Source organism: Eumetopias jubatus, unplaced genomic scaffold, assembly GCF_037043125.1.
Source record: "Eumetopias jubatus isolate StellerSeaLion01/CBP00866 unplaced genomic scaffold, mEumJub1_p1.0 scaffold_14, whole genome shotgun sequence".
Lineage (NCBI taxonomy): Eukaryota > Metazoa > Chordata > Mammalia > Carnivora > Otariidae > Eumetopias > Eumetopias jubatus.
The window spans coordinates 88,439,633-88,454,832 of NW_028274820.1; positions in this window are offsets into that span (position 1 = coordinate 88,439,633).

Sequence of the window (15,200 nt, forward strand, 5' to 3'; positions counted from 1 at the left end):
TGTCAGAGCCACTTTCAGGAAGAAACCGCCCCATTGTTCACCTCCCTTCTTTTCTGTCAGGAAAATGTCTTCAATACTGAAAGCGGTCGGCCAGACATTGGAGAGGTCAATTTTTAGCACATTATCCACTTTCACTGACGGTAAGACCAAGGACTTTCTCCAGAAGACATTCTGAACCTTTGCTGGAGCCAAGGCGGGAGGAGGATGGGGAGACAAAGGGGCCAACAGAGAGAAGGGAGACATCTGCTTCTCCTGGCAATGGTGGGGGCGTGGATGTTTTAGTCAGGCCCACCTAAGTCTAGGCCACCCTTCTTCCTTTCCTCTGGGGATGGTCATCTTGAATTCAACCAAATTCAACAGGATTTGTTAAATACGTTCAGAAAAGTGAGCTCGGGGCTGTTTTGAGAATTTGTTTTTTAATGGGACATACTGTCCTCTGAGGCTAATAGGCGAGTCAAGACTCAAGGAAGAAACAAGCCTGCAAACTCTGAGTCATGTGTCAACTAGCTAAGGGCTGGTATGGGTTCTGCATGTGAGCACTGGTGGAACTGAGCGTATGTTTGACAAATGGATGTGTTTATAACCTCACCAATTTCCAAAAAGGAATCTAAAATGTTGAGGCCCAGAAAAGGGCAACAGGAAGTCTTCATGGAGGGGAAATGTCCCGCGACACATAAAGCCATCTGGCAGTGCCGTGGGTAACAGCTAGCCCAGGTCTACTGGGCCTTGGGGAAAGAGGAGAACTCCACTGTTTCAGGCAGTGACAAAATGGCAGATGGGCCTGGGTCTTGGCAGACATCCTGGACAGGCCAACATGTAGACCTGCCAACCCATGAACAATAGCTAGGGCAACATCCACTCAAAGGGGAAGCCTTTTTCTAATTTGCTCAGAAAAATCATCAAGCTGGTCAGCAAGAACCCCAGAATGAGTCCAGCCTGCTGATACCACAGGGCCAAGCTTTGCCTCGCCCGTGTTCTATCAGATCTGAGGCCTGAGTTCCAGTTCCCACTCTGTAATGAACAAGCTCAAACAGCTTGGGCAAGTTGTTCTACTTCTGAGATTCAAGGGTGCCCTAAAGGGGAGGGGAACACACACTCAGATCATAAGTCAAAGAATCATTTAGCGCCCTTAGCATTGGGGTCTTTGGTCATTGCTGGCTTGGCCTTCTCTTAGGTTTAGACTAATATTTTTATCTCCTAAGCCCACATTGACCTGGTGGTGGTTAGACGCCTGGGGGAGTCACCATGACATACGGAATTTAGACACAGAGGCTCTCTGTGTAGGCAGGTGTGAATTGATTATATTCCTAGGTGTTAAAATAGAGTGAATATTTGCCATCAGCCTGGCCCCCTGAACCACAGAATTGACCAATATTAAAGCAACAGGGGGGCTTAGAGATGATCAGGTCATCTAATTTTACATATGACGAGCCCAAGACTAAAGACACCAAGGGTCCGGGCCAGGCCACACAGACCCTTAGAGGTGGACTTCCAGCTCGGTGTGTTGAAGCGAGAGAGGGCACGGCACAGGCCATCCCCACCATTCCCGAGCCCACGCACCAGGCCTGAGAGGCTATGACAGGAAGAAAAGGCTGAATTGCAAAAGCAATATAGAAAGAGGCAGTAACGCTGATGCAGTTTGGTGGCAGATTGGGGGGTGGGGAGAGGAAAAAATAGATTTTAGAATTAGGAGAGAGGGCCCAATCAGTCAGGGGTGAAAAGAGAGAATTGTGAGTGACGAACACGACACAGAACCACAGAGGAAGATGAAATGAGTGAAGTATGAAATCAACCCTCCTCTGGCCACACTTTGCAGGGCAGCCTTGAAATGGGCCCGTGGCTTGCAGATGGAGGGGAGGACAGCTTGGCCGAGGGCTTGGGGGGCAGTGGGCAGGGCGCCCGCGTGCGGCCGGCACACAGCAGAGGCTCTGCCCGGGGGGAGGGCTTTCCGGAAGGCGTGGGGCACCTGGACACGAAGGGCTTAAACTTAGTTGGGTGGAGGAGCCAGTCTCTTTTCCAGTAGCCAGGATGGGGCAGTGTCTGCCCTTCCTCACCCTCTGCTGGGCCTCTCGCAGCCACAGTGACATCGTTCTTGCCTCCCTGGTTTCGAGCGCTAGATCAGGAACCCAGTGTAAAACCTGGTGTCTCCCTGTGTTCCATTCCCACGCAGAAGTATACACATATATACACACACCGTGGGGCCCGAGGCTCCACACTGCCTGGGAATGAGGTCCCCGTGATTCTTTATTAATGCAAATCTCCACCCTTGCCTGTCCTGCCCGCCCCTGTGCCCTCACTGCCCTGATCTGAAGAGAGGCCCTCCGTTAGGCGGAATCCTACTTCAGGAAAGCAGGAGGTAGCAAACGGGTAGTGCAGGGGTCCACTTTGGGGCGGACACTACCTCAGAACATGGCAAGTCTCCTCCATCCCTGCATTCTGGGAGAGGGCCTCTGACCCAAGATGGGGCTCCCTGGAGCTCCACGGCTTTTAGGAGAGAGGTACAAATGAGATGAAAACTGGTGTTACAGCCCAGGAGGCCTGACAGACAAAACCAGCTGGGCCTCCCTCCGCTCAGCGACGGATCATGTCCCTCTTCTGACGGGGGGACAGGTGAGGCCACAAGGCACAGAGAGCTCAAGGGACTGGGTGACATCACATAGCCAGCCTGAGGCCCCTCTGGGCCCCATCAGTGTTTCCCAAATCAGTACTCCATACCGCCGAAAGAGGCTTAGCAGACTTTTAAAAGGGAGAGCCAAGCTGGATTTGTCGGACTGAGGGACAAGGCAGAGGTCAGGGAATTGTCACCTCTATAGAACGGGGAGCCAGGCCTGACCAAAGGCTTTGACACTGGCTGGTCATTTGCATAAACTGGACAGGTGAACACAAACACCCACACGCTCCCTCCTGCTTGGCTTCCCCAAGTCCCAGTGAAGGAGAAACGAGGCTCTACAAGGAAGTCCAAAGAACTGCAAAAGCCTGAGCATGAGAATCATCCCATCCAGGCAGCAAGCTGGAGATGCAGATACCCGGGGTCCTGGCTCTGCAGATTCCAGTTCAGTAGGTGTGGGGGCGGGCCCAGCAACCTGCATTGCCGGCAAACTCTCCCTGCGGTCTCTGACGGCGCTAGTCTCTGGGCTGCACTTTGGAAACCCCCCGGCGAGAGTATTATTTACAGAAATCACAGAAGGCGAACTTGTCAGGAAGAAAAAGGAAGCGTGAGACAGCATTTAATCATCTGTCCCAGCACCTGCATTATTTGATTGTAATAATAATGATGCTTCTGTTTCCAAGTCACTTTGCAGCTCCTCTGACTTGATCTTCCCAGCCACCCAGAGATGGGAGCCCAAACACACGCATCATCTCCGGCCTTCCAAGAAGAAGCAGGCCCTGAAGGAAGTTAAGTAGTGGCCTCAGGCCACATATTTAGCAAAACAGCGACGGGGACTTGAGACCCAGGACCAGTCCATCTCTCTCCTGACTTCCCCAGGGCCCTCCCCAGGCAGCTGAGTGGGCACTCAGGCAGAGAGGGAGATGATTTCATAAAGAGGCTATCCCATTTGTCCTCAGGGTCCACAACCAGCATTGTCCCCGATACCCCGTGGGCATGGCCCCTGAGTGCTGGTGGGGTGCCGCTGCCCCCAGGCGCACCCTGAGTTGCCTCTGCCCTGTGGCTTCTGCTGTGGCACCGAGCTGTCCTGCCCGCCCCCAGCAAGGGTGCGGGGTGAGGGAAGAGCGCCACAGGAACACAGCATCTGAGTGTAAGCCCACCACTCTGCAACCTAATCCTGGGGTGACCTTGACCAAGGATTGAACTTCTTCCCAGCATCACCTTCTCCTTTGGTTAGATGGGTATTAGAACACAAACCTCTTGGATGTATTCTGAAGAGTGAATGTGATCGTGATTGAAAACGCCAAACATAGACATTAACAGCATGCCCCTTCCCTCCTGACTCTTCCAGGGGAGCGCAGTGGGGGATGTCTTGGTGTTGCCCTAACAGAGGGGCTGGTATTGCCCTAAAGGAAAGAGGGAGGGAGCCTCCATGCTGGACCGGCTGATTGGCACGGGGGCCTCTTGCTCAGAAAAGTTTTCTCCCCATTTACCCCATGACTCCTGACCCCGCGACCACCACCACCAAACAGGATAATGGGGAATGTGTGCAGCAAGATGCTGGCTCAGCAGAGGCCCCATATATAAAAATTATTCTTGATAGCTACAATGGAGTTTTCACTGTCCAGGCCAAAATGAAATACGAAGATGGGGCAGCGGAGGGTGACGGGGTAACACCAGGGAGCAGTGATTGAATACAGCCCATGAGTTACATTGAATACTTATTGAAGTATAAAGATGAGGTTATGCGCCGACGGGTTATTTCTCCTCTGGTCTTCCAGATACTGTTTCTGGCATCGCATTATGCAATGCCCTTTTTCTCTGCCCACTCCCTCCCTCTCGGGGGCTGAAAAGGTGTGATGCTTCCCAGTGAATCAGAAGCTCCTGATCTGAGGGGTCCTCCTGAGTGAGGGCGTGTGGCAGAGGCTGGGGTAGGGCTTAGGTGGGGAGGCGGGAGCCTCCCTGGCTCTGGGACCCCACGCAAGCCCCCCACCATCCCTGATCTCAGTCTCCTCATCTACCAAATCAGGATATGACTTCTTGCTCCATGTAAGTGCTGGGGACTCAGCAGGCGAAAGTTTCTCAGCTGAGCTGATAGAGCACAAGTCTACTGAGACACCTGGAAAAGACGAATTGGTCCCATGATGCTTAATCTGGTGGCTCTAAGAAGAGGCAACCAACCACATAGGCAGGGGCAGGGCCTAGAAGGATTTTCCAAGAGGGAGCCTCTTTTTACTGAGGGCGCTGGGGGGAATGTTAAAAGGAAATGGGGCTGTTTGCTGTCTCTGCCCAGTGACGGATCAGAGGTGAAGATCATTAATTTTGGAGGCTTTGTTCAAAAATGAGAAGCCTTTTGCCTAATGAAGAACTCTTAATAGGTGTTGTTTTTCCTAAATTATCATATTAACCACAGATAATTAACAAGCGTATCCTTAATGCCGCAGGATACTGACAAACCCACTGAACGCATCTCGCCGCCTATAAATCATCCAGCCATCCTTCAAGGCAGCTGTTTAATTACTCCCACATCTGAGAGGAGCAATATTGAGGCTCTCTCTAAATTTGGTTGCCAGTGAAAATAAAGTCAGCAACATTTCAGCTCTTGATCATCATTGTTCCAACTTAAGATGTTGCTGCCTTTCTACTTACAATGGTGGAAAACTGGAAACAACCCAAACGTCCAGCAATGGGGGAATCGCTTGGCCAAACAAATGAAGGGCTATCAGTCGAACGGGATGTCATACAGCCACCTAAACAGTTGTACTGAAATTAGGTCGGTACATGGGAAACGCGCATTCTAAATCATGGTAAGTGGGAACGCATCATAAAATACTGTGTACACAGTGTCTACAATGATATAAAAAGGTATACAATTATTGACAAATCCTGGACAAGAATCTGGAGGGATATGAAGTGCTGTGTTTCCTGCTTGTTTTCTGCTCTGAAGGGGACTGAGCTCGTTGTTTAAGACAGGGCGCCGTTGGGGGTGGTGCCTCGGCAGGCTGCTCCAACTCCGGCCAGCAGTCCCTGTCACCTGGGGAAAAAAAGGGGCTGGGCCCCGTTCACCCGACTCAGGCCCCTCGCTTGGAAATGTGCTGTTTCTTTGCAGCACTCGTGATGTCTGAATAGCATTCTCGGGGTAGAAGTCAGCTGAATGTATTTCTCATGCCTCACGGCTCATGAAATCATAGGAGAGGAGTCTGACTCTCAGCAGCAGTAGCATCTCTCATGTTCTCTTTTGCCAGACCCTTCCATGAGCTCAGCTGCGGCCTCAGACTGCCCGGCTCTCAAGCCCAGCACAGGTCTCGGTCTGAGATCTGGCTGTGGGTGACGTGGAGAAGTGGGAAGCAAGGGGGGGGAAAGGAGGTATCCCCGTGCTCCCCCTCCCCAAACCACCCAGCAAAGCATGAGCTGAGGGCTTGACTGTGAAGTGGATGGGTGGGGGGAGCTTTTCTCAGCCTCTGAATTTGGTGTAGTCCTTCCTTCTCAAAGTCTATAGGAGCCGAATCTGTCCTTTAAAACTCTCATTCAGGGGCGCCTGGGTGGCTCAGTTGATGAGCCTTGGTTTCGGCTTAGGTCGTGATCTCAGGGTCATGGGATGGAGCCCCGCATCAAGCCCCATGTCGGACTCCTCGCTCAGCGTGGAGTCTGCTTGAGATTCTTTCCCCCTCTCTCTCCCTCCCCCTCTGCTCCTCCCTTGGCTCACACTCTCTCTCTAATAAATAAAAAAATAAAATCTTAAAAAAAATAATAAAAAACTTCTCATTCCCTGGGACTTTTTTTCAAGTGAAGCTTTTCCTATTCCTTCCAAGGACAGGAGAGAGGAGTCAATGAAAGAAGACAGCTAAGGGCAAAAGGAGCCTCCCGGGGTGGCAGAAAGCCAAGCTGGTTTAAAATCTGGATGCTGAGTGGCAGAGGATCAGCTAGTCGGCCAGCTTTGACTCTCTGCCTGTTCTTTCTCGATGTCCATGCACAGTCTCTTTGGCTCACAGGGTCAGGCCACTGCAACATGCAAGGGGAAGAGAAAGAGATACAGAACCCAAGGCCTCAGCCAGCCCAGGAGTCCTGGGACCTAAGCTGTGGTGCTTGGGGATCTTTCCACATCTTTTAATTTTTAAAGGAGGAAGCAGCTCAATCCCCAGCCCAGCAAGGCTGGGAATTCATGACTTCAGCTGGACTGGCATGTGGCATGGCGCCAGACAGGTGGCCCTCTGCAGGGCACACACAGAATTGGAGGTGACTTCTCCATCCTCCGAACCCCGGTGCTCAGGAGAGGTCTCTTTCTCTTCTCCCACCCACACCTTATCTCACTGGCCCTAACTATGGCATGCCATCTCCTACTTCCAGTTTTGAAATTTTATTTCTGGTTCCCATTAACATATTTAAGCAGAGCTGGGGATGGAGTCTTGAAGTGACCCTAATCCCTGCATTGTGCTCTCTCCTGTCCCTTATGGGGCCTGTAGGAAGCATTCAAACCAAAGCACTGTGCTGCGCTCCTGAAGCCAGAAGTACCAGAAACACAGTTATACAGAGGAAGGCCCAGTCATGAGCTGCCCATTGCCTCAATCTGGAAAGTTTTGCCCATGGAGAGGATGGTGGGAAACCAAGTTGATATACACTCCCTGTGTATGAATGGGAGCTGGGAAAATAAAAGCATGCTTAAAGCACCCGTGTGATACAGCAATTTTGGTATCCTAATTTTACAGATAAAGGAGTGGATGCTCAGAGAAGTCAAATAACATTTCCAAGGTCACACAGCTGGTAGGTAATGAAGCCAGGCAGACTCCAGACTCCATGCTCTTGCAGAGTGTATCTTCTGTCATTTCGATGACCATTATAGGAAGGAGTAAAGGGTGAATGAAGGACAAGTAAGAAAGAACAATTAAAACAAATTCAAAGACCAGTCAGGTGGAATATTGAGGTGTCAAATCAGCACAGGACCTAGAAGTTATTTTGTAATACCTTTTGCTCTGGTTCTGTTTCCATAAAACAAGCATCTAAGCCACCATTTGGTTTTCTGAAAGGACCTATTTACTTGGGGAGGTATCGCTGGAGCAAATCATCCAGCAGGTTCTCCAGCCAGAATCAGGCATCCACTTCATTTCCTGGTTGGCAATGCAGCCTCCTGGGGCTTTCATGGGAGTGAAGCATGTGCCCCACTTCTGGCCAGGTAGAACCAGGTAACTTAACCATCAGGGCACCTGCCCATAGAATAGAAACCAGAGACTGTCCCAAGGTACAGGTTGGCAAACAGCCAGCCAGTGGGTCCTTTAAATGGTTCATGGAGGAAAGAAATGACATCCACCTATCCCTGCCTTTTACTTCCCTGCCTCTTTGTCTCCAACGTAACCTCCATCTTCACTTGAAACCCCATTGAGAACTCGTTCTACATCATCTTGATGCTTCAACTCCGGCCACAGATCTTCCAGATCACTCCATCCCGCCATGCAAATAGCTCCCTCAACTCCATTCCCGAGGGAGCCGTGCGAAGAAATACGATGTGGACAATACAAAGGGGGATACGTGTCTACTGTCACCGACAAGAAAAATTCAACAAATAAAAAACAGAACGCAAAAGAGAGAGAGAGCGTGGGAGGGGGAGAGAGGAGAAAACACAAAGAAAGCATGTTCAGCATAATGGGGCCTCATTTGTGTAACACTTCTAATTACACATGTATATATGCCCAGAGGGAGGCGCGGAAGCTGTGGTTGCCTCGGACGGAGGTGGGGATTTCAGAGTGATTTTCCCTTCTTTTTATACTTCTCTGTATCATTTGAATGTGCTATAATGAATGTGCATTACCTCTCCAAACAGAAAATAGATCAAAAGCCATAAATTTAAACTAAAACCTCCCCTCCTTGGCAAAGCCTTCCCAGATTGGCCCAGGGAGAACAAACAACTTGCAAAGATTGCCGGGAAATGGTTACTTCCCATTCCATCGAGGCCATTTCTTTTTCACTCCCCTCCCACAAACCATTTACACTCTTAAAATCTAGAGGGGTCAAGGCCAGCTCAGAGAGGAATTACCTCTCCCTGCACCAGCCTATACCTCTTCTCCAGAGCTGTGCTGATCTTGAATTGCTTAGATCCAATGCACAGACTTTCTTCAGACTGCTAACTTACTCTAAGGAGGAATATAACATATGTGTGTTCTCTAGAAGTTTATAAATTTTAATTAAATGAATAGTATATATTTTAATTAGTTTCCTTGTCCTCTTAGCAGTTTCAAGAGTGCTCACGGGCCCTGTTCTTCCCTATCAGCTCTACTGAGGAAAAGCAACCATCTTCTCAACCTTTCTCTGCTATCCCTTGACAATGACATTTCTCTTCACCAAAGTTGAGCTTGACCAGAGCTCTGAGCTCCTCTCTTCTGTGAGTCTCTTGTCTCTGAACCAGACTTCTCAAAAGGTACATACTTATATCCCTATATCTACTGGTTACTTCAGATTTCCTTTCTCAGAGCCCTCCTTCTGACCCATGGTTCCTCTGCATTCCACTCAACTTCCAAAAGGACATAACAATTAGAAATGTCTTCCATTACAAGTAACAAAAAATCTGACTCAAAATGGTTCAAACAAATAGGGTTTTATGTTTCTCAAACAACAAAAAGTTGAAGGTAGGTAGCTGATGACATTGACTCAGCAACTTAACGATGCCAGGGCAAGTGGTCCCTGTAATTCTATTGACCATTGCTTTCATGGGCCCAAAATGGCTGCCCCAGCTCCAGTGATCACATCTATAGTCAAGGCAGGAAGATGGAGACGTGACAGTGTTCAACCATGCCATCCCTTTTATTAGGAAAGCAAAACCTTTCCCAGAACACTCAGAATAAACTCCACTTATGTCTTTTTGGTCAGATTGTATCATATGGCCATTCCTGGATGGGTAGAAGACTGAGAAAGCAAATATTTAGCTTCTCTAGCCTCGAAAGTAGCATATTGGGAGGATCCATAGGGTTGGCAAACCACCAATCTCCAACACAGGGGCCAAACCTTTTTCCTTGAGGCGGTAACAAACAGAACAGCAGCAGCAAACCTTTACTAAGCATTCATTCTGCACCAGGTCTTTTGCTAAGTACTTTCTTTACATCTGCTGTCTTGGGAAATCCTCCTAACGATCCCAAGATGCAGGTGTCACTAGTATCTCCATTTTACAGATGAGAAACTCGAGGCTTACAAAAGGTAGAGAACGGCCCAAGGTCACACCATCTATAAGTGTTATAGCTGGGATTTAAACCCTGCTTAGCCAGGAGCCAACAAAATATTTCCATGAAGGGCCAGATAATAAATATGTTAGGGTTTGTGGGTCAGATAGTCTGTTGCCACTATTCGACTCTGCTCTTACACTGCAAAAGCTGCCATAGCCAGTATGTAGACAAGACAGTTGTGTTCCAATGAAACTTTATGTACAGACACTAAAATTAGAATTTCATATCATTTTCACCTGTCCCAAAATATTATTTTTCTTTGCTTCTTTTTCCCTCGACTATTTAAAAACATAAAAGCCCATGTAAGCCCACAGGGCCATAATTTGCCAATTCCTGCTGCTCGCCAGGGTTGTAAACATTTTGGGTTCTAAGCGTCTGGAGGTTTTAATGTATGTGCTCATGCCGGCCCTCCGCTTGCTGCCTCTGCTTTGGCTTAGAGCTTTCCATTCTGCACTTTGGTTCCTGCATCTCTGTGCCTGGATCCACGAGGACTACCAAGTAGGGGTCACTTCTGCCACATTTCACCGGAGCCTCGGTTCATGCCCCTTGGCTACTGGTGTTGCCACAGAGGTGGCTGATCACAAGAGCTCCTGGCCCACCAGACTTAGAGCAAGTAGCAGCGCAATCATGGGGTGGTTGGCTTTGTCTAGTTCTAGAAATTTGGGTGATCTTTTTTGATCATTAATAGCAGCCACTCCACAAGCTCCCAAGAGAAAAAGAGGAATGAAAGCCCAGATTGCTTTATTTGCTTGTCGAAATAATGTTAGATGTCTCTTTGTAACTGGGTACTAAAGGATGTGCAGAAGGAGAGAGGGGAGCAGTGTGGCATTTAATTGCTCTGTTTCCTCCTTCCTCTCTGCGTGGCTCTCGATGGCCCTCACAAAAAAACACTCAGGAATTTTCTTAGGGCTTTACAATTACCCTTCCATGGAAGAGGCATATGTCCACAAAAGCTACTGTTACTTTGAATTGCTCAGCAAAGGCTTCCCTTCTCTCTGTGGCCCCAGTGGCAGTGATGGGCCTGCTTGCTGAAGATTTCCAGAAGGTTCCACGAGCCAAGAAGATCACAAATGCTGTGAATGGTTTCCCTGACTATGGGTGCCTCCTCTGCTCCTACCCCTAAAGGCACTGGTGTATAATTCCCTTGGGGTTATTAAAGAAAGAATTATTCATGACACTTGTTAAAGAATGGTAAGGTCAGGGGCGCCTGGGTGGCTCAATTAAGCATCTGCCTTTTGCTCAGGTCGTGATCTCAGGGTTCTGGGATAGAGCCCTGGGTCGGGCTCCCTGCTCAGCAGGGAGTCTACTTCTCCCTCTGCCTCTGCCCCCCTCCCGTACACATACACACTCATTCCCTCTCTCTCTCAAATAAATAAATAAATAAAATCTTAAAAAAAAAAAAAAAAAGGAATGGTAAGGTCAACTATCACAATGTTAATATGCATAGGGACCAGGGCAAGGGGGTTTCACAGTGGAGGAGAGATTGGGCTCAACTCCAAATACAGTAAGGAAAAGTGAGGATTTATAGCCAAAGAGCAGAGTGTGGGGTCAGTGGATGGAAAATGAGAGGAAACATCAGGACTAACGGGGGATTCTAGCTAAAGCGACCTAACAGGATTCTTGCTGGTGGCATTGGACAGCCCCCGGGGGGCGGTAGGGGATGGTGGAGGATGAGGGATCTCTTCGGCGTTTAGGGTGATCAGATATGGTGGGGGGTAGTTCTGGCTAAACCGATTTAGCTGGATTCTTTCTAAAATTGGACAATAAAATCAGAGAAGCCTGATTAGAGTTTGTTTAAGGAGAAAGTCTTTCTCAGGGTGTTTCCCAAAATAGTGCTGTTGTTGTTTTAATTTAACGCTGCTTGTGTGCGGTCAGTGAACATTTTAAGGCTCTTCTGAGTGATTCTGGTGCCTTGTTTCCTTCCTCTGTAAAAACGACGGTGCCCAGGTCTGCTGCACAGGATTGTTGTGAGGAGTAAGGGAGACTGCATCCATGACACCTGATGTCACCATGCACAAAGGGGTGCGCCATCACTGGGGCCCTCCTTCCCGCTCTGAAGGCTACAGCTGTGCCATTGAGGCAGCTCTTGACGCTGGGGCTGAGACCCCTTGAGCACTTTAGATTGGCTCCTTCCAGGGTCCCCGGACCTCCAGGCAGCAGGGGTTGGGCAAGCGTGCAGACCCACACATGTGGCCAGCCTCTCTACCAGGTGAACACTCAGTGAGCACCACCGGCCCTCGGCCGGTCACATCGTCTCTGCAGGGGGAAATGGCAGCTTCAGTCAAAGGCTCTGGGGAGTACCGGTTAACCAGCCCTGGTTCATGACGGGCTCCAGCTTGGCTCATACCCCTCCCTGAGGGGACAGGGCTCCTCTCAAGGAGACGGACTTCAGTGGCCCTGACTCCCCCGCTTTTTTTCCTGACTCCCTTTGAGGAAGGTGCTGGTCTCAGACTTGGGGGCTGTTTTGGTTCCTAGCTCGTTGGTAGCAGATTTGTGAGTAGGAGGAGAATGGAAATGATAGCAAAGGAGTTCAGAGGGACAGACCAAGGAGTCCACCCCTTCCTCCGGGCAGATGGAGTCTTGACGCTGAGGAGGAACATGAACCACCAAGTGCACATTTAGATTTTGACGGCACCCAGCCATCTCTCCCCTGCCTCCTCAGGACCCAGAGCCATCGCTAAGCTCCAGTGCCTTGAAGGGGGGGAGGGGGCAGCTCTGCGGCCCTGGAACACAGCTCTAGAGGGGATGGCCCAGAAAGGGTTTCTGTCCTTCGGGCTCCAGAGACTTATCGAGAAGCCTGGACAGCTTTGGTTTCACTGCACACTCGTCCCCGCCAGAGTGCGGAGGCGGGTGGGGCTGAGTGCCCTGTGGAGGTCGTGGTCTGTGGCGCTTGGTCATTCTTTAGGGTCACTGGCTTCCTTCTCTCAAAGGACACAGCCTCACAACAAGTCCGGGCAGAGGTAAACGGGGCAAAAGCCCTTGTCTCCACCCTCCCCCAAGGCCTCAGGCTGTGGATACTGGCCTCCGACAGGAGTTTCCAGCCTCCACATTTAACCCCTCAGCACCCAGCGTGGGGCTCCCACATGCTTTCCAACACAGCTTTCTGCCACCCTGGTGGGCGTGTGGTGCTCAGGCTTCTTTAAAAGCAGCCAGATGTAGGTACGTGTGAGTTGGGGCGGGGGGTGGTGTACGTGCGTGATGAGATGGGTAAGAGCGAGTTAGACTATGTGCTTGTCACTCTTTTGAGTGTTAAAATAATGAGGTGTGGTCACTCTCCGAAAGTGGCCAGCTCACAAGCATCAGCAAGGGTCTACAAGAAGTTTCTGAGGTTGCTATGGATTGAATCATGCCCCGCCCCTGGCAAATTCGCACGTTCAGGTCTTCACCGCCAGCACCTCAGAACCTGACCTTATTTGGAAGTCGGGTCATTGCAGATGTAATGAGTTAAGATGAGGTCATACTGGACTGTGCTGGGCCCTCATGGTATCGTTATAAAAGAAAACGTCATGTGAAGAGACAGAGACACGCAGTGAGAAGAGAGATGAAGAGACAGAAGGAGAAAATAATCATCCACATGCCAGGAAACCTCAGAAGATACCAGAAATGAGGAGAGGCCTGGACCAGAGGGGCTTTCCTAGCACCTTGAGAGAGAGCACGTTCCTGACAGCTTGATCTCACGCTGGCCTCCAGAACCATGAGACAAGATATTTCAGTTGTTCTAAGCCTCCCAGGTCATAGTACTTTGTTAGGACAGTCCTAAGAAACTAACACAAAGGTCAGTGGACAAAGGTGAGTGTGGCTAATACAAAGGGTGGAATGCCCTTCCCTTGGGCAGCCCTGGGACAGGGCATTGTGTTTCTCAGCTTCTGGCTCAAGTGTTGAAGTCATCTCCATGATATCAACCCAGGAGGCCCTTGGCATTCAAGGACTTAGCATTCATGGTTTTAACTATTCATGAACGATCCCATTATTTATGACACATGATGTGCAGTCATTAGTCATTTTGCCAAGGCACAAACTTGAATCATGCACTCTGAGCCTGGTGAACGGACAGGGCACTTGGCTGGGACTTTGTTCTCCTCCATTTGTCATCCGTAGACAGCAACACATGGGAGGTGACAAAGCCTGTGCTTTGTGGGGAAAAATGTATCTGAAAAGGAAGGTGGCAGCTAACATGGGGGAGGAAAGAGAAGAAGTCTAATCATGTGACAGTCTAGGCCAGAAAGGAGCTTTTATAAATTACCTGAGTTCCATTTTTATAGAATCATCATGGATCTAAAAGAGGCAGGAGATTTTTCAATTATACTTTACTGCCTTGCGGGGGTAGCAGTCATAGACTTAGTATCACCCTCGAACTTCGTAGTTCACTGAGGTGTGAGGCCGTATCCTTGAAGAATGTCAGGGATCTACTACAGAGCAACAAGATTCCATTGTATTTTCCAAACCTCCTTTTTTCCTTTAGGTAACAGGCTTTCTACAGACCATAATGGCTATCTCCTTCAACCACTGGTAAAGGTCACTTGTGTGGTGTCATTTGGAGAGATTCTCAGAAGAGCCTTGCACTAAATCACCCATTCCTCAGTGCCTTTCACTACCACAGCACACACCTGAGGCCTGAAATTCTGCCATTATGGACTCATTCCTTCTGGTGAAGGCATTGCCCCAACTTTTAGGAGCACCCATGGTGTTGGAAAAGGACAATCTTAAATTACTGATAATCACATACTCCTCGGTGTCAATGGGCTTAGCAGACCCTTTAAAACCAGCCTGACCACAGCTGTTAGTGGGGGACGTGGGAAGAACCCCATGGGCCCCGGCATCCTGGCAGGTGGGTGCTAGAGTCTTCTAGACTTGCCAAGATCAGCTCTGACAGTACCCTCACATGTGAGGACAGGGTCAGACGAAGGCTCAGCTTGCCTGATCTGGAAATGTCTGATCCGCTTTCTGTGAAACTGATGTACTACAGATAACATCAGAAGAGGGGATTCTTCCCCCAGTGATATCCAGTCTTTAGAGCTTTGACTCTGTTTTTCATTTTTTCTTCTTTCTTTCAAATAAACTCTTACAACCACACAAATCATCTATAAAGTAATCATCCGTTGTGGAGGGAAACAACTTATTATCAGATCTCTAAGTCTTGACTTCCAAGATCATGCTCATGGATAATGGGTCTCTGGAGCTCTCACTTTGAGGTGTCTCAGTTCCCTCTTGGTTTCCCTTCTCCTTTTAGAGTCCCATCCTTCCCTACCATCTCTGGAAAGCTTTTAAGATAACTCCAAAAAACAAAGCGATGTCAGTAAAGGCCACTGCACTGTTCAGCTAACAGCTAACCACATCACTCTTTCTCAAGATAGCTACAAAGAACATTTTTGAAACATGCTCGG